Source organism: Acartia tonsa, chromosome 6 (assembly GCF_053477335.1).
Source record: "Acartia tonsa isolate MP-2025a chromosome 6, ASM5347733v1, whole genome shotgun sequence".
In the NCBI taxonomy this organism is placed as follows: Eukaryota; Metazoa; Arthropoda; class Copepoda; order Calanoida; family Acartiidae; genus Acartia; species Acartia tonsa.
In genome coordinates, this window is record NC_137265.1 from 45,972,802 (window position 1) to 46,000,377 (window position 27,576).

Consider the following 27,576-nt stretch of genomic DNA (forward strand, 5'->3'; position numbering starts at 1 on the left):
AATTGTAGTGATTTATAGATAATTGCATTCAAAATAGTTAATACGTTATGTTTTTTTTTAAAATGTCATTTAAAAGTAACACACAAGACAGTCATTTTAATGATAAAAATGCAAAAAATAAAAAAAAGTAACAGATCAAAACTTGAAATGTTATTTACTGGCCCGGCTTTTTGCGTTACCTCTCTCTCTCTCTCTCTCCTCTCTCTCTCTCTCTCTCTCTCTCTCTCTCTCTCTCTCTCTCTCTCTCTCTCTCTCTCTCTCTCTCTCTCTCTCTCTCTCTCTCCCTCTCTCCCTCTCTCTATCTCTCTCTGTTTCTCTTCTTTCACTTTGCTATTTCTACCTCTAGGTTAGTTGTTAATCTAAATTTATATTTTCTAATTTCTATTTAATATTCAAAGGGATATAAAAGGGCAGAAAAATAGCTTAAAACCAACGAACGACTTTTTTAATAAAAATAAAATAGCCTAAAACCTTTCCCAAAAACTATAAGAAGCTTCACAGTAAAAGTGAACCATATCGTTTCAGCGGTTAGCGAGATCCTTCTCTACAGATAAAAAAAGCTTACAACTTTATAAAATTGTTAAATCTTTTCATTTAAAACTCACCCTTCAGTATGTGATTGTATGCAGGGAGGAAATGGATATTTGGCTTTTTATTACATTAGTTCCCAAAGTTAATGACATTTTGTTAGTTGGCTAATTAACTTTGGAGACTTTCATAGAATTGTGTGTATATTTTCATTGTGAATATCCATTAATTTAACGGCTCTTGTCTTATGCCTATAGTTCCCTGGTTAATTATGTAGCAATGGGTGTGCGGGTGGGGCGTTAAGTGTGTGTGTGTGTTAGTGTATACTACGATAGTGTGTGTGTGCGTGTGTGTGTGTGACAAATTGCAATAACTATTCATTTTGGAATAAAAAAAGTAATGTTTATTTTTATGGAAAAACTTTAATAAAATGATTGAATTTTTTGCTGAAGTATATAGCAAATATAATAAATTTTTACTTTTTGAACAATTTAAATCTTAAATATCATTCTTTCTATAGATTTAAGCAATTTTTCTATTGTCTTTATACCAGCTGAAACATACCGAAATTCTGTTAATGATTTTATAAAATAAACCAAACTTTTTCATTACATTTTAAAGAAAGTTCGAAGACAAATATTATTAGAGGTTTATTACAAAATTATTTCCTAAGTATTGATTTTTTAGTTTTTATCTGCAAGCGAAGAAATGGCTTTTTTTCTTATAGTTTAATTGTTGCTCAGACTTTAACGTTAACTTCGTGTTGAATTGAGCATGGCATTTTAATCAAATTTTTTTCTAACTTCTTGGAGCTTTTAAGAAATTATTGTACGAAAATTACTTAAAAAACAAGGAAAGGTAAATAAAAATGAATTCTGAAAAAACTAATTCGTGATCTCTTTAAATGTATCAGTGGTTGTTGTGTATCTCTTGACCTTCTGAAGCCATATTGATGTTGATATAACATTTTGTTTCCCTCAAGATATCTAATCATTTGAAAAGCAACAATTTTCTCAAGTAATTTAGAGAGGGCTGGAAGTATGGAAATAGGACGATAATTGTCAAATCTATCTCTTTCACCAGCTTTGTAAATAGGTATAATTTTTGCACATTTATAGTTATCAGGAATGTAGCCAGTGTTTAAAGAGAGGTTAAACAGGTGAATGATAGGTGTTATAATTATTGGCATTATTTCTTTTAATAGTTTAATTGAGATATTATCATTACCTACACTTGATTTTGATTTTAATTTGGACAAAGTTATTTACTAAGTATATTTGCGATTACTTTTATTTAATGAAATCTTCCAATTTTTAACATGTACAAAACGGCCTGCTTAATTGCTTCAAGATCCATGTCAGATCTATATAGGAAATAAATGTCTATAAACGAGCTCAAGTTTTCCAAGGAATATATGATTAAAACTCATAGTGCTCCAATAATCCATAATAAACTCTCATTGCCCAGAACGATAAGACCCATTATTTTACTTTATTAAAAATAAATTCATTTTTTTCATTTCATGTTGCTATTTACCTTATATTGATGTATTTAATTTCTAATCATAAAAAAGAAAATTTAAATTTATAATATGATAAATTTAAGAAAACTATGTTTTAAAAGAATTCGATTGTGGCGACATTTTGTGTGTTCAAATATTAAACTAAAATTGTAATCATCATCATTAACCCTTTGGTGATGGTAATGTAAAGAAAAAAATATAATTTAAAAAAATCTTTTAAAAATAATTTAAATTATTAAATATTTACTTTCTTTTAGATAGTAATGCCGGGTGAGGAAAATAGATTTATTGAGAAATAGATATGCATATAGAAAACTAGCCAATAGGGAGATAATTATATCGAGCCAACTCTAGTATTGATAATAAAAGAGTTTACTTCCTGAAAGTTAAATTCTTCATCATATTGATCCCCCAAGAAATCCCTGAAAGATTTAGAAGATTGAGGTATTGATTCAGAAAGTCTTGGCCCAACATCAACAAAAAAGTCATTAAAACCATTGGCTATCTCAGAGAAAGTATTATAGGATTTTTGTGCATCTGTAAAAACACAAGGCACGTCATTTTTACACTTTTTTTTCTTGACTATTAAGTTAATTAGCGACCAAGTCTTTCTGATATCAGTAACACAATCTTCAAATCTTTCATGGTAATATTTTTTCTTCTCTTTTCTAGCAAGTTTTTTGAATTTATTATTTAGGCATTTAAATTTATTTTCAGCAGATTCAGTCCTATGTTTAAGTTTGTTTTTAAAGGCCCTATTTTTGGCTTTTCTGATTTTTAATAACTCCTGTGACATCCATGGGTTAATAGGAACTTTTCCTTTGTTTACACATTTTTCTTTTAAAGGGAAACTCTCTTTAAAGTACTTTTCTAATATGTTACCAAAACTTTCAAAGGCAGTTTTCGGAATATTATCATTATTAACACCTTCCCAATTTTGTGAAGAGAGTTTCTCTTTAAAGTTTTCTACGTTATTTGGACTCATATCATAATAATATTGTTTTTGGTTTGAAGTATTTTTTTCACAAGTTACATTTAAGTAAAAAATTGGGAGATGATCAGAAATAGAAGATATAATTAGGCCGCTTTCATAAAATTCTTGCTTTTTATTGCTAAAAATGTTATCAATGAGAGTTGCTGAATTTTGACAAATTCTAGTAGGTAGAGTAATCATTGGTAGAAAAGAAGAGGATATTAATAGGTTCAAAAGATCATTTGTTTGGTTGTGGGAATCAAAGTTTAGAAAATTCGCATTGAAATCACCCCCAAATATAATTTCATCAGATTTTTTTAAAACTGGGTCAGTTTTAAGAAATGTTAATTTTTCTCCAAACCATTCTATAAAGTTATTTAAGTTACCACCAGGAATTCTGTAAATGTTGCCTATAATCTTAAATTTGTTCTTACCAAAAAATACTTTTATGAATTGAGTCTCAAATTCGCCCTCTAAAATATATGATAATTCACCAATAATTTCATAACTTAAGTTTTGCTTAAGATATATTCCTAAACCCCCACCCCTTTTTCCTTCCCTTGTTTGTAAGATAATATCTTGATAATTTTCTAATTTAGTGGTCTGTGCGTTATTTGCTGCCCAAATTTCTTGAAATAATAGAATACTAAAAGAAAATTTTTCAGTTTCTATCTCCGATAATAATTCTTGTATGTCGTCGATTTTATTATTTATACTTCTAATATTCTGACTATAGACTGAAAACTTTTCCTCCCTCTTTCCAATAAAGTTTACAAATTCATGGTTTTCAAAGTAAGAACACGAATGATTTAAATTTGAATCTAATTGCAAAGAATTATGTCCAAGATTATTAACTAACTCATCATCCATTTTTAATTTGAATGCTTATATTATTTTTGTTTAAATGTACCAAAGAAAAAAAAGCATTAAACAACCCATTTTTAATGCTATGATTATTTACACAGAACATATACATAGTAAAATAAATATTAAGTGATAACAGATAGAGATTAGTTTGAAATTTGGGTTTTTCAAAATAAAATATTCATCCCATTTTTACACCATTATACTCTAGTTTGATTCACTTTCGGATTGTTTAGCATATTTTACAGGAGACAAGTTGGAGTAACTCACCCACATAGTAAGTTTTAGAGTTGTCATTTTTGTAATCCAAAGTTAGCCGTTTTGGAGCCACTCCTTTGCTCAAAGTGACACTGATAACACCATTTTCATTAGAAGTAAAATGGTTTATCTTTCCATCCCTTTTAAGCTCCTTTAATTTTCTGATTAAATCTGAACGCCTTTTTGTGAGTTGGAAAGTTAACCAAAAGTTAGGTCGTTTTACCTTTCTCACCTCCTCTTTCTGGGCTCCTTCCACTGATGCCTCCCCCTCCATCGCTCCTCCCTCCATCTCGTTCCCCTCCATCGCCCCTCTCTTTCTTTCCCTAGGTTGACCTGCAATCTCCTCCTCTTTCCTGGGCTGTGATGGCTTGGGCCCTTTCAAAATCGCCGAACATAGTTTAGCATATGCTGAGCCCATCCTGCGATTATTAAACCTTATAATACCACAACCTTTGGATGTAGGGTGGCATGCTTCAATATCCAGAGCTGGGTCAATATGAACACCATAATACTTCTCTATAGTGTCGCATATTTGCTGGGTGTATGATTCTTCTCCAATTTCTTCTGGCTCTTTTAGAATAGACTTAAGGTTCTTGGCTGCATTTTCTGGTGAGGCAAATAATATAGTACCTTTCATTGCTCTTTGTTGGTTCTGGTCAATGTGATCGCTGTTATATCTGACCTGTGCCTGTATGTTGGTGGGAACACCATTTCCTTTCCATCTGTTGTTATCTCCTCCCCCTCCTCTGGGCAAGTTTGTACCATTCTTCCCCTTTCCACCCTTTACTTCCCACTCTTCCTCGTCGCTTGAAATCTCACTTCCTGACTCTTTAAAGGACGCCTGCAAGAAATACCACGCTTTATCTGCTGAAAGACTGCCACAAGTAGACCAAATACCCGAAATTTAAAGCCTTCAGCTTCAATGACAAAAAAGTTCTAGGCATTTCAAAATAGTATTTTACGTACAATGAAAATTTTGAAAGATTTATAATGCTTATAAAAGAAAAAAACAATATTAAATTACGTCGCCTAGACACAAAATTATGACTTTATCTTTGTCAGAAACTTAGATTGCAGGTAACTGATTACATTTTTACAATAAAAACACCACATCTCATAGTCAAAATCCATGAAAAAAATTTGATTTAAATTGCATTTTTAAACGAAAATCAAACGGAAACAAAGGGGGAAACTAAGACAAGCTCAGCTGTGATTGGTTGTTTAGCTGATTCAGCCTTCTGATTGGCTACAGTACAAACGGTACAACGCAAGTTAAACTTATTTTTTTTTAATGATTTTGACTATAAAAATGGGTATTTTTATCGTAAAAATATAATTAGTTACTGGTTACCTAAATTTATGACAAAAATAAGCTTATAATTTTATTTCTAGGCCACGTAGTTTAATTTCAAAATTTATAACATTAGCACTGCAATTCTTTCAAAATTTTCATTGTATATAAAATGTCATTTTAAAATGCCTAGAACTTTTTTGTTATAGAAGCTGAAGGCTTTAAATTTGGGGTATTGGGTCTACTTATGGCAGTCTTTCAGCAGTTAAAGCGTGGTATTTCTTGCAAGCTTCCTTTAAGCTGGGTAATTTCATTTTTAAGTTGACCAATAGTTTTAATTAGGGTGTTTAAAACACTTTTAACAGAATTTTCATTTAATCTGGGTCCAATTTTACTTGAGTCACTTGAGGTGGTTTGTTAGGGATCTTTTTTGGTCCCATTTTACAGCTATAACTTTAATTTGTTAGAGATTTATATATTTTTTTGAATCACCCTTGTCCAAATCTAATCACTTGAAAACATGTGTACAAGACAAGATACAAAACTAAAAAAACTGATACAAACACTGAAAACATTTTTTACTGTGCTAAGAAAATTGCTAATAAAACATCACATGTTTTATTTTAATAAAGCTTTATTACATTTGTCCCTAACATTTCAAAATAATGTTTTCTTATTTTTTGGAATAACAACATTTTGGACTAGTAAAATTTGATTGGTTGTTTCATTAAGTTGAGTGTTCAAACGTTTCAACCCCCAATTTTAATTTACAGTAGGCGTATTTTTGTGTATCATCATTAGGGCTATACATTAATTTATTGGCCTTTGTCTTATCCCTTCTAACCTTATACCTGATTTATTACATTTATCCCCAACATTTCAAAATAATGTTTTCTTATTCGTTGGCTTAATAACTTTTGGGACTAGTAAAATTTGATTGGTTGTTTCATTAAGTTGATTTTTCAAACGTTTCAACCATCAATTTTAATTTACAGTAGGGGTATTTTTGTGTATCATCATTGGGGCTGTACATCAATTTATTGGCTTATGTCTTATCCCTTTGGATGCCTGTTTTTTTTTTAACCTTTCTTTGTGAATCTAATATCTTTAAAGTTTGAGGGGTAGCTGCTATTTTAAATAACAAAAATAGGATGTTTATCTGTGTGCTGGGAAATCCAAGAGGGGAGGGGTATGTATGATCATTGTATTTACCTTCACTTTTACTTTATTTCTAAATTTTGGCACATATGAAGGAACACAAATGAATAAATCAATCAGATAAATGTAGATGAAATCAGGGATCTAAAGGGATAAGACAATAGTAGATAAATTGATACCCCGCCCAAATTGAATTTTGAGATGCCTAGGCAAAATTTTTGAATTTTGAACCCTCCTCCCCCCAATATAAAAAAAGCTTGGACGTCTTTGTCCTGTACAATTAGTGGTTGAAACGGATGGATATTAAGATTAATGAACATACTAATTAAAATTTCGAAAAAAGTCCCAAAAGTTATTAAGCTATTGAATAAGAAAACGTTATAATAAAACTTTGGGGACTAATGTAACATTTTAGAAAGCCCAATGACCCCTCCCTTCCTGGATTGAATGCGAATTTGTACTTGCTTTCTACCTGACTTAACTAGATAAGATATCTTTAATATTTTAAGTATACCTAAGTAATTTTATGTAACCCTATTTAAATAATTAAGAAATAAAATAAAAAAAATATGAAAGATAAGTCTTAATTAGAGCAAAGTTTTTTTCGTCTACATAAATAAAAAAAAGAAACATTATAGATAACTAAAAGTGTACTCATTGTAATAAATTTTGAATCATGACTCTTTAAATGATTACATCTATTTTGTTGTTCATTCACTTTAACGAAAAAAAATAATTTGCAAATGTTTAGGACACCTGTCCATTTCCAATATTTGAATATGATTTGTGTTTTTTATATATATTGGGGGAGGTTAATTTAACATATTTTCTATTAAAAAAATCACCCTATAAAAAAAATTTTAAGTAACCATTCTTTATAATTAGAAAAATCAAAAATATCTTTAAAGAGGCCTTAGATGGTTACTTGCTATTATGTATAACACAGATAGGATGTATGTGGCGGAATTTACAAGGAACCGTGCTCAAAAACTTTAAAAAGATAGGAATATTTTTTAAAAATTTTAGTTAGAAAAACAATTAGCTGTTTTAAGACATAACCCAAAAGGTACTCGTATATCAAACCTGCTTTTTCTTCACATAGCTTAATGTAACTAAGAACAAAATAGGAACCCCTAGTAAACTTCATAAGGTACCTTAAACCTTCCTAAGTCTTACTTAACATTGCTACATTTAGGAATACTTAACAATAACTAAGAAACTCCAAAGGGATACTTCACTAAAAGCTTACATAAGCCTGACATAAGAAAATACCATTAGGGACACTTATCTTCGTTTGTGATTCTCACTAATCTTTTAGTGCATAATTATTATTTTGTTTTATATGTTATGCATTATTATGCAAAGAATAGTTATTTCTCGCATCGTATTATAAGCTGCTTTCAGACCGTGCCTTCGGCATCTCGGGACTGAAAACCGGTTCTAATCCACCGGATATTAATCGGTTTCGAAACGATACGGGAAAATCATAATAATATATAATTTGGAGGTAAAATAGTGTAGTGTTTATATTTGTAAAATAAAGTCATTTGGGTGTTTTTAAGCTATTTTTTTATGTTACAGCCGCTAGTAACATAGTAAAGCTGCAGTTTAAAAACATTAATACTTGGGCCAAAACAGCATTCTGGCCAAATTGGTAGAAATATATTTATTTCCTTTCCATTGAACATTAGAATTATTTACAAATTATCCAATTTTAAAAGCGAACCTTTTTCTAAATGCAACGTTTGTCAGTCCGAATGGAACCTCTGATCCCTCTGATATTCCTGTAACAAAAAGGAATAATGTTATAAATATAACAATTCTATAATTATTACTAGAAAGTTTTTTATGTCTATAATTTGACGTGGTTCTCCCTTCCAATGCAAATCTTGTATTCTGACCAGAGTTAAGCTACCCTGATAATCATTACTGTCAAGTCGTTACCACAAAACTTGGATACACTAGGTACGGTGTTTCTAACCATTTGATTGCACGACCTTTGTCCGGAAGAACTTACTGTGCACGGTAATGAGTTGCTCATTATTTGGGCCAAGGCATTCTTACTTACTGTGCAGTAAGAACCTTTTTAATGTAATTACGCGTTATTGGGGCAAGATTCGAACCTATTACCTTCCCGAAAACGATTACGTGTAACAATTTTCTTAGTCAAGGGATAAATGAATTGAAGAGTACCTGCACAAAAACATGAATGATAAAAGTAATGTGCTTGTATCAGGGATTTTAAGGGATAAGACAATAATCAATAATAGTTATTTATCGCATCGTATTATAAACAGTAAAAATTATAAGATTTGTTAGCCCCGATGGATCGAAGAAAAACACAGAAATAATTTAATAATTTTTATTTTGTTATTTATAGGAAATTTTCTTAATTACGATGCGATACATGATTTTTTAGTAATACTGAGAACCGGTTTTAACTTGCGGGTGTTAAGCGGTTTCGAAACCATACTGAAAATGGTTGTACATTCCCTATAATTAGGAACAAAATTATCCCGTTCTGGATTAGGATTAGTGTTTAAAAATTTGGAACCAATCAATTACAATCAATAAGGAAAGTAAAATTTTTAAGTCAACCAATGAAAGATAGTTTCTATAAAACTTTGGGTATCAATTTAACCTTTAGTCGAGAAAAAGTATAGGTCCGATGGAAAGTGTTATCTTTTTCGGCCCGCACAGCAAAGATAAGTATGCGTTGGTCCGTTGGTGCGCGCATAATGTAATAAAAGTGTTTAAAAGCAGTCAAAAGCGATTGAAAGTAATGAAAACAATATAATTTTAGCCAAATTATAAGTAAAGGCAGCCTGCGGCAGCCTGTAGCAGGGCAAAATAACATTTAATCATGAAAATAACAATGATTTATAGTGATTTAAATTCATTTCAACAAGAAAATATGGATAAAATAAGAAAAATATTAAAAATTAAAAAATCGCCCAATTTTGAAATTCAGCTGGAGCAAAACCGAATGGGCGTACAAAAAATTTTACTTTAAATGAAATTTAGCCAATGCAATTGCCTATAAAAAGTATTTCAGCAATAACTTGATTGGACAACTCCTTCCCCCCTTAAATGTCCATTAAAACCTCGGGAACGGCAAAAATCGCCGAAAATCACGCCTTCGGCGGCGAATAACGGCTAAACGGTTCGCCAGAGGCGAATCCAACATAAGTAAAGAAATGTCTGTCTTGAAAAGTTCTTTAACTCCAAAGAGATGTTTGAAGTCTCTAAAACGACTTCTTCCTACCCTTTTTAAGGTAAAACCGGTTTTTTTGACAAAAATTTTAAAAACGCGCAAAATTGAAATTCAGCTGGAGCAAAACCGGTTTGGCGTACAAAATTTTTTACTTCACATGAAATTTAGCTAATACAATTGCCTAAAAAAAGTTATTTCAGCAAGAAGTTGATTAGACAACTCCTTCCCCCCCTAAAAGTTCATTAAGTCCTCGGGAACGGCAAAAATCGCCGAAAATCGCGCCTTCGGCGGCGAATAACGGCCAAACGGTTCGCCGGAGGCGAATTTAACATAAGTAAAGAAATGTCCGCCTAAAAAAGTTCTTCAATATCATAGAGATGTTTGAAGTCGATAAAACGACTCCTTACCCCCCTTAAGGGGGAAAAACCGAAAAAACGCGATTTTCAAAAGTATGCCCACTTCGTGGGGTTGTGGGGCACTGAACCCGTCACCCCAGGGTCACCAAATATAAAGTTTAGGAGGCCTGGGATGCCAAATTTTCACCCTGCGAAAGTCCCGTGTCATTATCTCTTACACAAAAAAAGTTATTCTTCGTGGGCTAAAACGAAAACGTGTTTTTTTGATGGATTTTCGTGACAAATTTGCACGGATGCAAATTTTTAGGCCATTTTTTCGCGGTTTTTCCTCCGCCACGCCCAAACGGTTTGAGATAATCTCACGGGACCTTTTGCCCAATCTAAGTCTAGATATTACTGAGTTCCATGAAAAAAAAAATCCAAAATCGGATGAAGCACGACGTCGCTACGCGCCGTTGAACTTTGCCCGTCGGCTCATTTTGCCCCCTCCAACCCCCACCTCGCGCCATTTTTCTAAGCAAAGATTATAATTATAATCTTTTTGCTTACGCAAAAAGATTACAATTATTGGATTAATCTTTGCTTGGGTCGAGAAAAAGTATAGGTCCGATGGAAAGTGTTATCTTTTTCGGCCCGCACAGCAAAGATAAGTATTCGTTAGTATGCGTAGGTCCGTTGGTGCGCGCATAATGTAACAAAAGCAATCAAAAGTGATCAAAAGGAATCAAAAGTAATGAAAACAATATAATTTTAGCCAAATTATAAGTAAAGGCAGCCTGCGGCAGCCTGTAGCAGAGCAAAATAACATTTAATCATGAAAATAACAATGATTTATAGTGATTCAAATTCATTCAAACAAGAAAATATGGATAAAATAAGAAAAATATTAAAAATAAAAAAATCGCCCAAAATTGAAATTCAGCTGGAGCAAAACCAGTTGGACATACAAAAAATTTTACTTCACATGAAATTTAGCCAATACAATTGCCTACAAAAAAGTATTTCAGCAAGAACTTGATTGGACAACTCCTTCCCCCTCTAAATGTCCATTAAGTCCTCGGGAACGGCAAAAATCGCCGAAAATCGCGCCTTCGGCGGCGAATAACGGCCAAACGGTTCGCCAGAGGCGAATCCAACATAAGTAAAGAAATGTCTGCCTCAAAAAGTTCTTCAACTCCAAAGAGATGTTTGAAGTCCCTAAAACGACTTTTTCCTACTCTTTTTAAGGTAAAACCGTTTTTTTTTGACAAAAATTAAAAAATCGCCCAAATTAGAAATTCCGCTGGAGCATAATAGGTTGGAGGTACAAAAAATTTTACTTCACATAAAATTTAGGCAATGTAATTGCTTAAAAAAAAGTATTTCAGCAAGAACTTGATTGGACAACTCTTTCCCCCCTTAAAAGTCCATTAAAACCTCGGAACCGGAAAAAATCGCCGAAAATCACGCCTTCGGCGGCGAGTAACGGCTAAACGGTTCGCCGGAGGCGAATCAAACATAAGTAAAGAAATGTCCGCCTCAAAAAGTTCTTCAATATCATAGAGATGCTTGAAGTCGCTAAAGCGACTCCTTCCCCCCCTTAAGGGGGAAAAACTGAAAAAACGTGATTTTCAAAAGTATGCCCACTTCGTGGGGTTGGGGGGCACTGAACCCGTCACCCCAGGGTCATCAAATATAAAGTTTAGTGATGCTGGTATGCTGAATTTTCACCCTGCGAAAGTCCCGTGTCATTATCTCTTACGAGAAAAAAGTTATTCTTTGTGGGCTAAAACGAAAACGCGTTTTTTTGATGGATTTTTTTGCTGAAATGGTAAGCTGGCCTTTTTTTCGGCCATTTTTTCGCGGTTTTTCCTCCGCCACGCCCAAACGGTTTGAGATAATCTCTCGGGACCTTTTGCCCAATCTAAGTCTAGATATTGCTGAGGTCCATGAAAAAAAAAATCCGGAATCGGATGAAGCACGACGTCGCTACGCGCCGTTGAAAATCGCCGGTCGGCGATTTTTGCCCCCTCCAACCCTCACCTCGCGCCATTTTTCTAAGCAAAGATTATAATTATAATCTTTTTGCTTACGCAAAAAGATTACAATTATTGAATTAATCTTTGCTTGGGTCGAGAAAAAGTATAGGTCCGATGGAAAGTGTTATCTTTTTCGGCCCGCACAGCAAAGATTTTCCAGTCCGTTGGTGCGCGCGTGAGATAAAAAGTAATCAAAAGTAATAAAAACGATATAATTATAGTCAAATTATAAGTAAAGGCAGCCTGCGGCAGCCTGTACCAGTGCCAAATAACATTTAATCATGAAATAACAATGATTTATAGTGATTTAAATTCACTCCAACAAGAAAATATGGTTAAAATATGAAAAATATTAAAAATTAAAAAATCGACCAAATTTGAAATTCTGCTGGAGCAAAACCGGTTTAATGTACAAAAAATTTTACTTCACATGAAATTTAGCCAATGCAATTGCCTACAAAAAAGTACTTCAGCAAGAACTTGGTTGGACAACCCCTTCCGCCCCTAAATGTCCATTAAAACCTCGAAAACGGCAAAAATCGCCGAAAATCACGCCTTCGGCGGCGAATAACGGCCAAACAGTTCGCCGGAGGCGAATCCAACATAAGTAAAGAAATGTCCGTCTCAACAAGTTCTTCAACTCCAAAGAGATGCTTTAAGTCCCTAAAATGACTTCTTCCTACTCTTTTTAAGGTAAAACCGGTTTTTTTGACAAAAATTATAAAAACGTGCAAAATTTAAATTCAGCTGGAGCAAAACCGGTTGGGCGTACAAAATTTTTTACTTCACATGAAATTTAGCCAATACAATTGCCTAAAAAAAAGTATTTCAGCAAGAACTTGATTGGACAACTCCTTCCCCCCCTAAATGTCCATTAAAACCTCGGAAACGGAAAAAATCGCCGAAAATCACGCCTTCGGCGGCGAATAACGGCCAAACGGTTCGCCGGAGGCGAATCCAACATAAATAAAGAAATGTCCGCCTCAAAAAGTTCTTCAATATCATAGAGATGCTTGAAGTCGATAAAACGACTCCTTCCCCCCCTTAAGGGGGAAAAACTGAAAAAACGCGATTTTCAAAAGTATGCCCACTTCGTGGGGTTGGGGGGCACTGAACCCGTCACCCCGGGGTCACCAAATATAAAGTTTAGGAGGCCTGGGATGCTGAATTTTCACCCTGCGAAGGTCCCGTGTCATTATCTCTTCTACGAAAAAAGTTATTCTTTGTGGGCTAAAACGAAAACGTGTTTTTTTGATGGATTTTTTCTCCGAAATGGAAGTCCGGTCATTTTTTAGGCCATTTTTTCGCGGTTTTCGGCCCGCCACGCCCAAACGGTTTGAGATAATCTCACGGGACCTTTTGCCCAATCTAAGTCTAGATATTACTGAGGTCCATGAAAAAAAAATCCGGAATCGGATGAAGCACGACGTCGCTACGCGCCGTTGAAAATCGCCGGTCGGCGATTTTTGCCCCCTCTAACCCCCCCCTCGCGCCTTTTTTCTGAGCAAAGATTATAATTATAATCTTTTTGCTTTCAGCAAAAAGATTACAATTATTGGATTAATCTTTGCTTGGGTCGAGAAAAAGTATAGGTCCGATGGAAAGTGTTATCTTTTTCGGCCCGCACAGCAAAGATAAGTATGCGTTGGTCCGTTGGTGCGCGCATAATGTAATAAAAGTGTTTAAAAGCAGTCAAAAGCAATTGAAAGTAATGAAAACAATATAATTATAGCCACATTATATGAAAGGGCAGCCTGCGGCAGCCTGTAGCAGGGCAAAATAACAATTAATCATGAGAAAAACATTGATTTATAGTGATTTAAATTCATTCAATCAAGAAAATATGAATAAAATAAGAAAAATATTAAAAATTGAAAAATCGCAAAACCAGTTAAACATACAAAATAGTTTACTTTACATAAATTTTAGCCAATGTAATTGCCTAAAAAAAAGTATTTCAGCAAGAACTTGGTTGGACAACCCCTTCCGCCCCTAAATGTCCATTAAAACCTCGGGAACGGCAAAAAACGCCGAAAATCGCGCCTTCGGCGGCAAATAACGGCCAAACGGTTCGCCGGAGGCGAATCAAACATAAGTAAAGAAATGTCCGTCTCAAAAAGTTCTTTAACTGTAAAGAGATGTTTGAAGTCTCTAAAATGACTTCTTCCTACCCTTTTTAAGGTAAAACCGGTTTTTTTGACGAAAATTATAAAAACGCGCAAAATTAAAATTCAGCTGGAGCAAAACCGGTTTGACATACAAAAAATTTTACTTCACAAGAAATTTAGCTAATACAATTGCCTATAAAAAAGTATTTCAGCAAGAACTTGATTGGACAACTCCTTCCGCCCCTAAAAGTCCATTAAGTCCTCGGGAACGGCAAAAATCGCCGAAAATCACGCCTTCGGCGGCGAATAACGGCCAAACGGTTCGCCGGAGGCGAATCCAACATAAGTAAAGAAATGTCCGCCTCAAAAAGTTCTTCAAGATCAAAGAGATGCTTGAAGTCGATAAAACGACTCCTTCCCCTCCTTAAAGGGGTAAAACTGAAAAAACGCGATTTTCAAAAGTATGCCCACTTCGTGGGGTTGGGGGGCACTGAACCCGTCACCCCAGGGTCACCAAATATAAAGTTTAGGGATGCTGGAATGCTGAATTTTTGCTACGCGAAAGTCCCGTGTCATTATCTCTTATGAGATAAAAGTTATTCTTTGTGGGCTAAAACGAAAACGTGTTTTTTTGATGGATTTTTTTGAGAATATGGCAAGCTGGCCTTTTTTTCGGTCATTTTTTCGCGGTTTTTCCTCCGCCACGCCCAAACGGTTTGAGATAATCTCACGGGACCTTTTGCCCAATCTAAGTCTAGATATTGCCGAGGCCCATGAAAAAAAAAATCCAAAATCGGATGTGGCACGACGTCGCTACGCGCCGTCAAAGTTTGCTTGTCGGCGATTTTTGCCCCCTCTAACCCCCCCCTCGCGCCTTTTTTCTGAGCAAAGATTATAATTATAATCTTTTTGCTTACGCAAAAAGATTACAATTATTGAATTAATCTTTGCTTGGGTCGAGAAAAAGTATAGGTCCGATGGAATTTTTGTAATTTTCGGCCCGCACAGCAAAGATTTTCCTGTTAGTCAGTATTCGTCAGTCCGTTGGTGCGCGCATAATGTAATAAAAGCAATCAAAAGTGATCAAAAGCAATCAAAAGTAATGAAAACAATATAATTATAGCCACATTATAAGAAAAGGCAGCCTGCGGCAGCCTGTAGCAGAGCAAAATAACATTTAATCATGACAATAACAATGATTTATAGTGATTAAAATTGATTCAAACAAGAAAATACAGTTAAAATAAGAAAAATATTAAAAATTAAAAAATCGCCCAAAATTGAAGTTCATCTGGAGCAAAACCGGTTGGAGGTACAAAAAATTTTACTTTACATGAAATTTAGCCAATGCAATTGCCTAAAAAAAAGTACTTCAGCAAGAACTTGATTGGACAACTCCTTCCCCCCTTAAATGTCCATTAAAACCTCGGAAACGGCAAAAATCGCCGAAAATCGCGCCTTCGGCGGCGAATAACGGCCAAACGGTTCGCCGGAGGCGAATCCAACATAAGTAAAGAAATGTCCGCCTTAAAAAGTTCTTTAACTCCAAAGAGATGCTTGAAGTTGCTAAAGCGACTCCTTCCCCCTCTTAAGGGGCAAAAACTGAAAAAAATCGAAAAAAAAAATTGCCCCCACTTTGAGGGGGTGGGAGGGGTAGAACCCGACACCCCACGGTAACGAAATATAAACTTTCGGCATGCTGCGGGTATACCGGTTCACCCTGCAAAAGTCCCGTTCCATTATCTCTTATACGAAAAAAGTTATTCTTCGTGGGCAAAGTTGAAAAACAGGGTTTTTTTGATGGATTTTTTCGGTGAAATGGCACCATTGGCTTTTTTTAGGCCATTTTTTCGCGGTTTTTCCTCCGCCACGGCCAAACGGTTTGAGATAATCTCACGGGACCTTTTGCCCAATCTAAGTCTAGATATTGCCGAGGTCCATGAAAAAAAAAATCGGAATTCCGATAAAGCACGACGTCGCTACGCGCCGTCAAAGTTTGCTTGTCGGCGATTTTTGCCCCCTCTAACCCCCCCCTCGCGCCTTTTTTCTGAGCAAAGATTATAATTATAATCTTTTTGCTTCGCAAAAAGATTACAATTATTGAATTAATCTTTGCTTGGGTCGAGAAAAAGTATAGGTCCGATGGAAAGTGTTATCTTTTTCGGCCCGCACAGCAAAGATAATTTATAGGTCCGTTGGTGCGCGCATGAGATAAAAAGTGATCAAAAGTAATGAAAACGATATAATTTTAGCCAAATTATAAGCAAAGGCAGCCTGCGGCAGCCTGTAGCAGGGCAAAATAACATTTAATCATGAAAATAACAATGATTTTTAGTGATTTAAATTGATTCCAACAAGAAAATATGGATAAAATAAGAAAAATATTAAAAATTTAAAAATCGCCCAAATTTGAAATTCAGCTGGAGCAAAACCAGTTAGACGTACACAAATTTTTACTTCACATGAAATTTAGCCAATGCAATTGCCTAAAAAAAGGTATTTCAGCAAGAACTTGATTAGACAACCCCTTTCCCCTCTAAATGTCCATTAAGTCCTTGGAAACTGCAAAAATCGCCGAAAATCACGCCTTCGGCGGCAAATAACGGCTAAACGGTTCGCCGGAGGCGAATCCAACATAAGTAAAGAAATGTCCGTCTTGAAAAGTTCTTCAATATCTAAGAGATGTTTGAAGTCTCTAAAACGACTTCTTCCTACCCTTTTTAAGGTAAAACCGGTTTTTTTGACGAAAATCATAAAAACGCGCCAAATTAAAATTCAGCTGGAGCAAAACCGGTTGGACGTACAAAAAATTTTATTTCACATAAAATTTAGCCAATACAATTGCCTAAAAAAAAGTACTTCAGCAAGATTTTGATTGGACAACTCCTTCCCCCCCTAAATGTCCATTAAAACCTTGGGAAGGGCAAAAATCGCCGAAAATCACGCCTTCGGCGACAAATAACGGCCAAACGGTTCGCCGGAGGCGAATCCAACATAAGTAAAGAAATGTCCGCCTCAAAAAGTTCTTCAATATCATAGAGATGCTTGAAGTCGCTAAAGCGACTCCTTCCCCCCCTTAAGGGGGAAAAACCGAAAAAACGCGATTTTCAAAAGTATGCCCACTTCGTGGGGTTGGGGGGCACTGAACCCGTCACCCCAGGGTCACCAAACCAAAACTTTAGGAGGCCTGGGATGCTGAATTTTCACCCTGCGAAGGTCCCGTGTCATTATCTCTTATACGAAAAAAGTTATTCTTTGTGGGCTAAAACGAAAACGTGTTTTTTTGATGGATTTTCATGATGAAATGGGACCGTTGGCTTTTTTTAGGCCATTTTTTCGCGGTTTTTCCTCCCCCACGCCCAAACGGTTTGAGATAACCTCACGGGACCTTTTGCCCAATCTAGGTCTAGATATTGCCGAGGCCCATGAAAAAAAAAATCCAAAATCGGATGATGCACGACGTCGCTACGCGCCGTCAAAGTTTGCTTGTCGGCGATTTTTGCCCCCTCTAACCCCCACCTCGCGCCATTTTTCTAAGCAAAGATTATAATTATAATCTTTTTGCTTTCAGCAAAAAGATCACAATTATTGGATTAATCTTTGCTTGGGTCGAGAAAAAGTATAGGTCCGATGGAAAGTGTTATCTTTTTCGGCCCGCACAGCAAAGATTTTCCAGTCCGTTAGTGCGCGCATGAGATAAAAAGTGATCAAAAGTAATGAAAACGATATAATTTTAGCCAAATTATAAGTAAAGGCAGCCTGCGGCAGCCTGTAGCAGAGCAAAATACATTTAATCATGACAATAACAATGATTTATAGTGATTTAAATTGATTAGAACAAGAAAATACAGTTAAAATAAGAAAAATATTAAATATTAAAAAAACGCGCAATATTGAAATTCAGCTGGAGCAAAACCGGTTGGGCGTACAAAAATTTTTACTTCACATAAAATTTAGCCAATGTAATTGCCTAAAAAAAAGTATTTCAGCAAGAACTTGATTGGACAACTCCTTCCCCCCCTAAATGTCCACTAAGTCCTCGGAAACGGCAAAAATCGCCGAAAATCACGCCTTCGGCGACGAATACCGGCCAAACGGTTCGCCGGAGGCGAATCTAACATAAGTAAAGAAATGTCCGCCTCAAAAAGTTCTTCAATATCATAGAGATGCTTGAAGTCGCTAAAGCGACTCCTTCCCCCCCTAAAGGGGGTAAAACTGAAATTTTTTGAAAAAAAATGACAAGGCCACTTTGGGGGGGTGGGAGGGGTGGAACTCGACACCCCACGGTCACCAAACCAAAAGTTTTGGCGCCCCGCAATGCTGAATTTTCGCCCTGCGAAAGTCCCGTTCCATTATCTCTCATACAAAAAAAGTTATTCTTTGTGGGGGGTGTTGAAAAACAGGGTTTTTTTGATGGATTTTTTTGACAAAATGGAAGTCCGGTCATTTTTTAGGTCATTTTTTCGCGGTTTTTCCTCCGCCACGCCCAAACGGTTTGAGATAATCTCACGGGACCTTTTGCCCAATCTAAGTCTGGTTATTACTGAGGTGCATGAAAAAAAAAATCCGGAATCGGATGAAGCACGACGTCGCTGCGCGCCGTCAAAAAATCTCAACCTGCTCATTTTGCCCCCTCTAACCCTCACCTCGCGCCATTTTTCTAAGCAAAGATTATAATTATAATCTTTTTGCTTTCAGCAAAAAGATTACAATTATTGGATTAATCTTTGCTTGGGTCGAGAAAAAGTATAGGTCCGATGGAATTATGACGTTGTAATTTTCGGCCCGCACAGCAAAGATTAGATATGCGTCAGTCCGTTGGTGCGCGCGTAATGTAAAAGAAGTGATCGAAAGAGATCAAAAGCAATTAAAAATGATATAATTATAGTCAAATTATAAGAAAAGGCAGCCTGCGGCAGCCTGTAGCAGGACAAAATAACATTTTATCATGAAAAAAAACAATGATTTATAGTGATTTAAATTGATTCAAACAAGAAAAGACAGTTAAAATAAGAAAAATATTAAAATTTATAAAATCGCCCAAAATTGAAATTCAGCTGGAGCAAAACCGGTTGGAGGTACAAAAAATTTTACTTCACATGAAATTTAGCCAATGCAATTTGCTAGAAAAAAGTATTTCAGCAAGAACTTGATTGGACAACTCCTTCCCCCCCTAAATGTCCATTAAAACCTCGAAAACGACAAAAATCGCCGAAAATCACGCCTTCGGCGGCGAATAACGGCCAAACGGTTCGCCGGAGGCGAATCCAACATAAGTAAAGAAATGTCCGCCTTAAAAAGTTCTACAACTCCAAAGAGATGCATGAAGTCGCTAAAGCGACTCCTTCCCCCTCTTAAGGGGCAAAAACTGAAATTTTTTGAAAAAAAATGACAAGGCCACTTTGGGGGCGTGGGAGGGGTGGAACCCGACACCCCACGGTCACCAAACCAAAACTTTTGCCGCCCCGCAATGCTGAATTTTCGCCCTGCGAAAGTCCCATTCCATTATCTCTTATACAAAAAAAGTTATTCTTTGTGGGCAAAGTTGAAAAACAGGGTTTTTTTGATGGATTTTTTTGATGAAATGACAGGATTGCTTTTTTTTAGGTCATTTTTTCGCGGTTTTTCTTCCGCCACGCCCAAACGGTTTGAGATAATGTCACGGGACCTTTTGCCCAATCTAAGTCTGGATATTGCTGAGGTGCATGAAAAAAAAAATCCGGAATCGGATGAAGCACGACGTCGCTACGCGCCGTCAAAGTTTGCTAGTCGGCGATTTTTGCCCCCTCTAACCCCCACCTCGCGCCATTTTTCTAAGCAAAGATTATAATTATAATCTTTTTGCTTTCAGCAAAAAGATTACAATTATTGGATTAATCTTTGCTTGGGTCGAGAAAAAGTATAGGTCCGATGGAATTATGACGTTGTAATTTTCGGCCCGCACAGCAAAGATTAGATATGCGTCAGTCCGTTGGTGCGCGCGTAATGTAAAAGAAGTGATCAAAAGAGATCAAAAGCGATCAAAAGGAATTAAAAATAATATAATTATAGCCACATTATAAGAAAGGGCAGCCTGCGGCAGCCTGTACCAGGGAAAAACAACATTCAATCATGAAAATAACAATGATTTATAGTGATCTAAATTCATTCAAACAAGAAAATACAGTTAAAATAAGAAAAATATTAAAAATTAAAAAATCGTCCAAAATTGAAATTCAGCTGGAGCAAAACCGGTTGGAGGTACAAAAAAATTTACTTTACATGAAATTTAGCCAATGCAATTGTCTAAAAAAAAGTATTTCAGCAAGAACTTGATTGGACAACTCCTTCTCCACCTAAATGTCCATTAAATCCTCGGGAACGGCAAAAATCGCCGAAAATCACGCCTTCGGCGCCGAATAACGGCCAAACGGGCCGCCGGAGGCGGATCGAACATAAGTAAAGAAATGTCCGCCTCAAAAAGTTCTACAACTCCAAAGAGATGCATGAAGTCGCTAAAGCGACTCCTTCCCCCTCTTAAGGGGCGAAAACTGAAATTTTTTGAAAAAAAATGACAAGGCCACTTTGGGGGCGTGGGAGGGGTGGAACCCGACACCCCACGGTCACCAAACCAAAAGTTTTGCCGCCCCGCAATGCTGAATTTTTGCCCTGCGAAAGTCCCGTTCCATTATCTCTTGTACGAAAAAAGTTATTCTTTGTGGGCAAAGTTGAAAAACAGGGTTTTTTTGATGGATTTTTTTGATGAAATGGCACCATTGGCTTTTTTTCGGCCATTTTTTCGCGGTTTTTCCTCCGCCACGCTCAAACGGTTTGAGATAATCTCTCGGGACCTTTTGCCCAATCTAAGTCTGGATATTACTGAGGTCCATGAAAAAAAAAATCTGGATTCCGATGAAGCACGACGTCGCTACGCGCCGTCAAAGTTTGCTTGTCGGCGATTTTTGCCCCCTCTAACCCCCCCCTCGCGCCTTTTTTCTGAGCAAAGATTATAATTATAATCTTTTTGCTTTCAGCAAAAAGATTACAATTATTGAATTAATCTTTGCTTGGGTCGAGAAAAAGTATAGGTCCGATGGAAAGTGTTTTCTTTTTCGGCCCGCACAGCAAAGATATCCAATAATCGTAATCTGAGTGTATTGTCTGTGCAAGAAATTGAAAAATCAACACATTCATGATAATTAGAATTTATATTTACAAAGTTATACTCATTAGAATTTACAAAGTAATAATCATTAGAATTTATATTTACGAGAGTAATCATCATTAGACACTTCCTTTTATATCTGCAAATGACAAACAATACATAATCACATAATAGTACAAATGGGGGTTTAAAGTAAACAAAATTAAACCAAAATAAAGAAAGCATGTGTACGGTTCCATCCTCATACTTCCTGGCGGGGGCCAATAACAAAAAGACTGCAATAGCCTGGGCCCCCCCCCCAGGGGACAGAGATTTGGACTGTCCTCCAGACCAGCAGCAAACAAAACTGAAGGTTGTTTGCTCAGGCCCGCCGAGTTACACGCATACACTCGCCATATTAAATTTTAAGTTTGCAACTGGTGATCTCTTTTGAAATGAAATGATAAAATAAAATACCTCTCCCGGGGTATGTATGTAGACTTTTGAGTTTGCTTTTTGAATTTGAATAAGAATCGGGCCTTTAATTTGAGTGTATGTGGCAAAAAGAAAGCGAGATCTGAGAAAAAAAGGAAATGGCATTTTAAAGAGGGAGAAATAGGTAATGGGTTATAAAAAAAAATTATAATTTGGCTTCTATTTTAATAAGTATTTATAATAAAGCTTGCTGATTAGATCCTTTAAATTTTATGCATTCTATTAATCAGATTCATTCTATTAATCGGATTGACGTACTGACAGACCTTTCTCAAAATGGTTATATTTATTGAATTAAGTAGAATTATGTTTAAACTTTATACGATGCAATCAATTGTCTTCTTAACTATTATATTTTTTTTTACAGATACCAAAACTTATTGTAATTAGTTATTCACTAATAATTTCAGGCTAAATTGTTACTACAGACACCGCACTTAAGACAGACAAAAACCTAAAAACCTAAAAAAGAAATGAAATTAAAACAGCCTGTCGGCCAGCCATTCGTCAGGCACTCCCCACGTCCTGCGCAACAGTCTGTCAACTCTTTGGATGTTGGTTTTTGAACCGTAAAAAAACCTAAAAAAAGGAATGGGATGGTGGACGCGGAACCTATTTCTCAATGCGCCTTCACCAGTGAACCTCTCACCAAATTCATTCAGAGATCTGTTGCAGGCCTCAAAGATCTCCGGGAAAGTCCTCATATTGAAGATGTTGTTGTGGTGGTTGACCGTCACCAGCCTGCCCTGATCATTAACCGTCAGGCAGGGCGGGGCACCAGGCGTGGCCTGGCGGATGTCGGCAGCCTGTCTTGTCAGTAGTCCCAGTCCCAGTCCAGTGTCATATACATCATCTGTCTCCTTCACTGCCACCGATCCCTGAAACCTGCAAAAATAGTCAACTGGTTGGGGCCCCATTGCGGTGGGGACCATTCTCAAGGGGGGGGTCATGTTTTGGGCCAGCACACCAAAGATCTCCATCCGAAAATCTTCGATGTTCGCAGGGTCAAAGTCAAGTGGGTGGTCATTTGCAAGTGCCCACGCATAGGCACAAACAAAGACTCCACAATTGCGTCCGTCTGTCTGTCGTGCTCGCTTCAAAGGGGCATGGGTTACAACTACCTGATGGTGGTAACCCACCTGTCTCAGGATCGCAACCAGAGTACTGATGGCTGGCTTGGCCATCGTCAAGTAGGCCTCAGTTCCAATCGCATCGATGTGGAAGCCGTCCTGCTCGTCCACAATCACCAGGCTCCAGTGTTTTGTGCGGCCAGCAGAATTCTTGTGCGGTATGATAGTTAAGATCCTCTTGCCTAAATGTCAGGTGATTGTAAAGGACAATGTAATTTAGTGTGGTAGTGGTTATTAGGTTGAATGAGAAGGTCGCAATTGAACTATTGACTACATGTTTCAATGTCTTGGGACAAACAACATACATTTATGTTTTGTTTTTATGGTGTGTGTGTTGTTTTGCTTGCAATTACACACTTTGCAAAGATACAGACAGGCTGCGCCAATATTACAGAATAGCTGAGCATCAGCAGAGTGAGAAGAAAAAAAACATAACAAATGGTGTACCTGGCTTTATCCTACTGATCTCTTCCCTGTGGGACTGGATAATTGCCTCCACTGGCTTACCAGGCGTTCCAAACAGCGCTGGGGACAGGATGACGTACCCAGCTTGGGCACACACATATTCCAAATAATAGAGAATGGAGTCCCCAGTGAGCCATCCACCTGACGTCAGCCTGTTCAAATCTTCGCCGTGTATTTGTCTCCTACCACTCATAGGAAACACACGGCTATCATTGAAGGTGGACATCTAAATAATAAGTAAATTCTAACAAAAACTAATTGCAACAATAAAAATTAGCTACAAAAAAGGGCCAATGTAGATCTAAGAAGTCAGGGGTCCAAAAATAACGAAAAACCACATTTGATCATGTTGTGAATGGAACCATTTTATTTGAACGTACAAGTATTGGTTATTAAAAGTATACAATACATACATGGTACAGGTATTGGTAACATAGAAGAAACAAAAATACATAGCAGTGCCATCAGTCATTTTCAAGGGGTGAACTGAGGTCAGGCATAAATTGAAATTATAAAAGACACACCTATCAAAATGTACAATACATAACACCTTGGGCAAACAATGACCGGTTGTTCACAACCCTCTTGGGTCTTGGGTTTGGAAAGGCCCCCAGCTCGGCCAAACAGATTTGTAAATATTTGTGAAAATTAATCTAGATCCTAAGGAATTGGATAACAGTTGGTGGTGTTGGGTATTTGCAAATCTGGTCAGCAAGTGAGCCGCCACTTTACACTGCCTATACCCTGCCATTTATAGAGAAACCGTTGCTACTGCTGATCTCTTTTATTGCCAAAAAAATATGTGCTACCTCTCCCAGGGTAGAAAAAAGAATTGCTTCAAAACCCCGTGATTGCAGTTGATTCTGGACTGGAAAAGAAAAAAGGCCACCCCCTTTGAATTTGGGCATAGGTAGTGTTGAAAATAAAAATTGAAAGCAAGATCTTAAAAAAAAATTGATGGCATTGTTAAAAAAAAAAGAGGGAGATTATGGCATCTGCTGCATGGATACAATGGGAACAAACAAAAGTGGAACATAATTTGATTTTAACATGAATTATGGTTGAAAAGATAAATGTAAATTAGGTCATGTAAGGTCAATTGTGTGTACAATAAAACCTATGACCTAAATACATATACCAATTCAGAAAATGGGTTATTAAAAACAGACAATACAATTAGAGCCATAGCATGAACCGATTACAAAAATAGGTGTTTTATAGGTTTATTTAACAATTGAGAAGGTAGGAAAATGTAAATTAGGTCATATAAGGTCAATTGTGTGTACAATAAAACCTTATATGACCTAAATACATATAAAGATAATTAAAATTAAAAAAAAAAACAAAAAAACTTAGAGCCCTAGTATCAGAAAAGGTAAATGTAAATTAGGTCATATAAGGTCAATTGTGTGTACAATAAAACCTATGACCTAAATACATATACCAATTCAGATAATGGGTTATTAAAAAAGAAAAACAATACAATTAGAGCCATAGTATCAACAGATTATAAAAATAGGTGTTTAATAGGTTTATTTAACAATTGAGATGGTAGGAAAATGTAAATTAGGTCATATAAGGTCAATTGTGTGTACAATAAAACCTTATATGACCTAAATACACAGAAAGAAATTTCAATTACTAATACCATGTCAGATTAAAAAGTTATATTATCTACTGAAAAGAAACCACTAGTTACAAAAAAGGCTTTAGTTCTACTCTTAACTACACTGTATTCTATATGCTAGCTACCCTGACAAATTGATATTGCTAGCCGACAAATTCGACTTGTAGAGAATCATCATTTATCAAATGGGGGACTGCAACACATGTACACTTAAATGTAGTTCACTAACTACATTTACGCAATAGCCAGTGGAGACTGACGGTGCTTATATACAACTGGGTACACACAGTGAGTAACTATGAACATCTACCTAAATATACGAATCTACACTAATTGCTAACTACTCATCTACAGAGATGCAAATTAATCATAATAGCAGTATCAAACAACAACAACAAATGTTATGATAGTTATGGAGCCTGGTGGTGATGGATTGTTTTCTTGGTTTTGTGGTATTTTTGTACTACTTTGTTACTTAGCTGGTGGTGATTGAACTTACTTGTATACTTGTTAGGTAAAGGTAACAACAATTACAATAAGCAATTCTAGCAACAACAAATTGACAACAGTATAGGCAACTGTAGGAGGAATTCAGTCACAGTCAGGGTTAAATGTGTGTACAAGAAAACCCTGACTGTGACCTAACCTCAAACAGGGAATTAAGGGAAAAATAAATTTAAAAAAACAAAGAAATAAATTCAACATTACAACATTAGAACACAAAATATTAAGGTCAGAAAATGACAAAACAACCAAATACAACATTCAGGGACAACAGGAGACTGTGTTACGCAAAGGCCAGGGGGTGGCAGAAGGTGGACAAATGGGGTGGGTAGGGTGCACTCATTGGCCAGGGGCTGATTTGGAGGTGATTACAATATTTCAATATTTCTTAATACAAAAAACTCTTTAGTTTTAAGGGGGCCGGAATGTGACTTTATGTGTCTTGGGGGTAGGATACATTTTGGAATGCTGGGGGAATTGGATGCAGGGGTCGTGCTATGAGACTGTACAGGAGGGGGATGGTTGGTGTTGGCTTGTGTGGCATGTACTTGCTCATAGATGAAAGGGATATCGATAAAGGGACAACAGTATGCTAATCTAAACTACACTAAACTAAACTAGATTAATTTATTAATACATGGAAAGGGATATCGACAAATGCTAATCTAATGCTAATCTAATCTAAACTAAACACTAGTTGACTAGGTACCTACAGAAAAAAACACACACACATTATGCACAGGCCATAGAGGTATTCTTGACTACACTGTAACTACTCTGGATGCTAACTACTCTTTGACAGATTTGGTTGCTAACCAACAAGCTTAACTTGTAGAGAGTCATATGTATGACATGGAGTTTGAATTTAAAATACAACAAGTATGTAAGTTCACCAACTACATACACGCAAGGGCCATGGGAGACGGAAAGGTGGACAATAGGGAAACGGTAAGGAGCATTCGTTGGCTCGGCGGCTGTTGGGTGATAAAAACTAAATTAGGTCAAATGTAAGATGGGTCACATAAGGTTAATTGTGTGTACAATAAAACCGTGCCCTCGACCTAATTACATAGAAAGGGATTTTGAAACTGTATGGGGTCGGTGGTCAGTTACAGGGTGGGCATTGTTTGGATCTAGGGGGTGGATGGGTACTAGTATGAGCATGTACATGGAGGTTTTGTTGGTGTTGGAAGTGTTGGCACGTACTTGCTCATACAAATGGTCATGCGTTTAAATTAGGCTAAACATAAGGCTAACCTACACTACCTACAGGGAAATAATTCATATTAATCTGCATAAGGGATACAATAATTCATCATTATATAGATAAGAATAGAGATAGTTAAGAAGAAAATTTTGCATTGGTAATAGTTGAATGGTGGATGATGTGTTTGATGGTGTGGTTGTTTTCTTTCTTTTAGTAGGGGGGGGGGGGGGGAGGGAGGTCTAATTTGTATGCATTTCTTTATTTACTCTGGCTGGGGCCCCTGTTCAGGCACTGCCAGGCCAGCCAGCTCTAGGGTGGCCCGGCTTTTGGCCACCTTGGCCGCCTTGTCCCGTTTCATGTGGCCAAACTTAGCGTTCTTGCTAAACTGGTTGAGCCGGTCCCTGGTTGGCATGGGCCTGAATGCCAGATGGTCCAGCTGTCTGGCCCGGGACAAGGCTGTGTACGTCAGCCCAGCCGAGTACTCCTGGGGGCCCAGGTTGAGGATGGTTAGTCCTAGCGTCTGACCCTGGCCCCGGTGTATACTGAAGGCATAGGCTGGCATGAGGGGTAGCATGCGCCTAGTATACATGGTGGTGGCCGTGTGTTTCCAGGATCGTGAAATGGGCCCCACAGGATACACCTTGTTTGGCCCAAACGTTGTCTCATCTAGGCACCCGTGCGTGCCCTGGTAGGACGGAAAAGATACGAGCACCGTGGGTATCTCTGTCTCGTTGT

General features: G+C 36.7%; 1 protein-coding gene across 1 annotated transcript in view; it reads left to right on the forward strand.

The window, feature by feature from the left end:
- LOC145322794 (gamma-aminobutyric acid receptor alpha-like) overlaps nt 1-27,576 on the forward strand; it is a 115,963-nt gene that overhangs the window by 23,637 nt on the left and 64,750 nt on the right. The gene's annotated exons all lie outside the window — the stretch shown is intronic.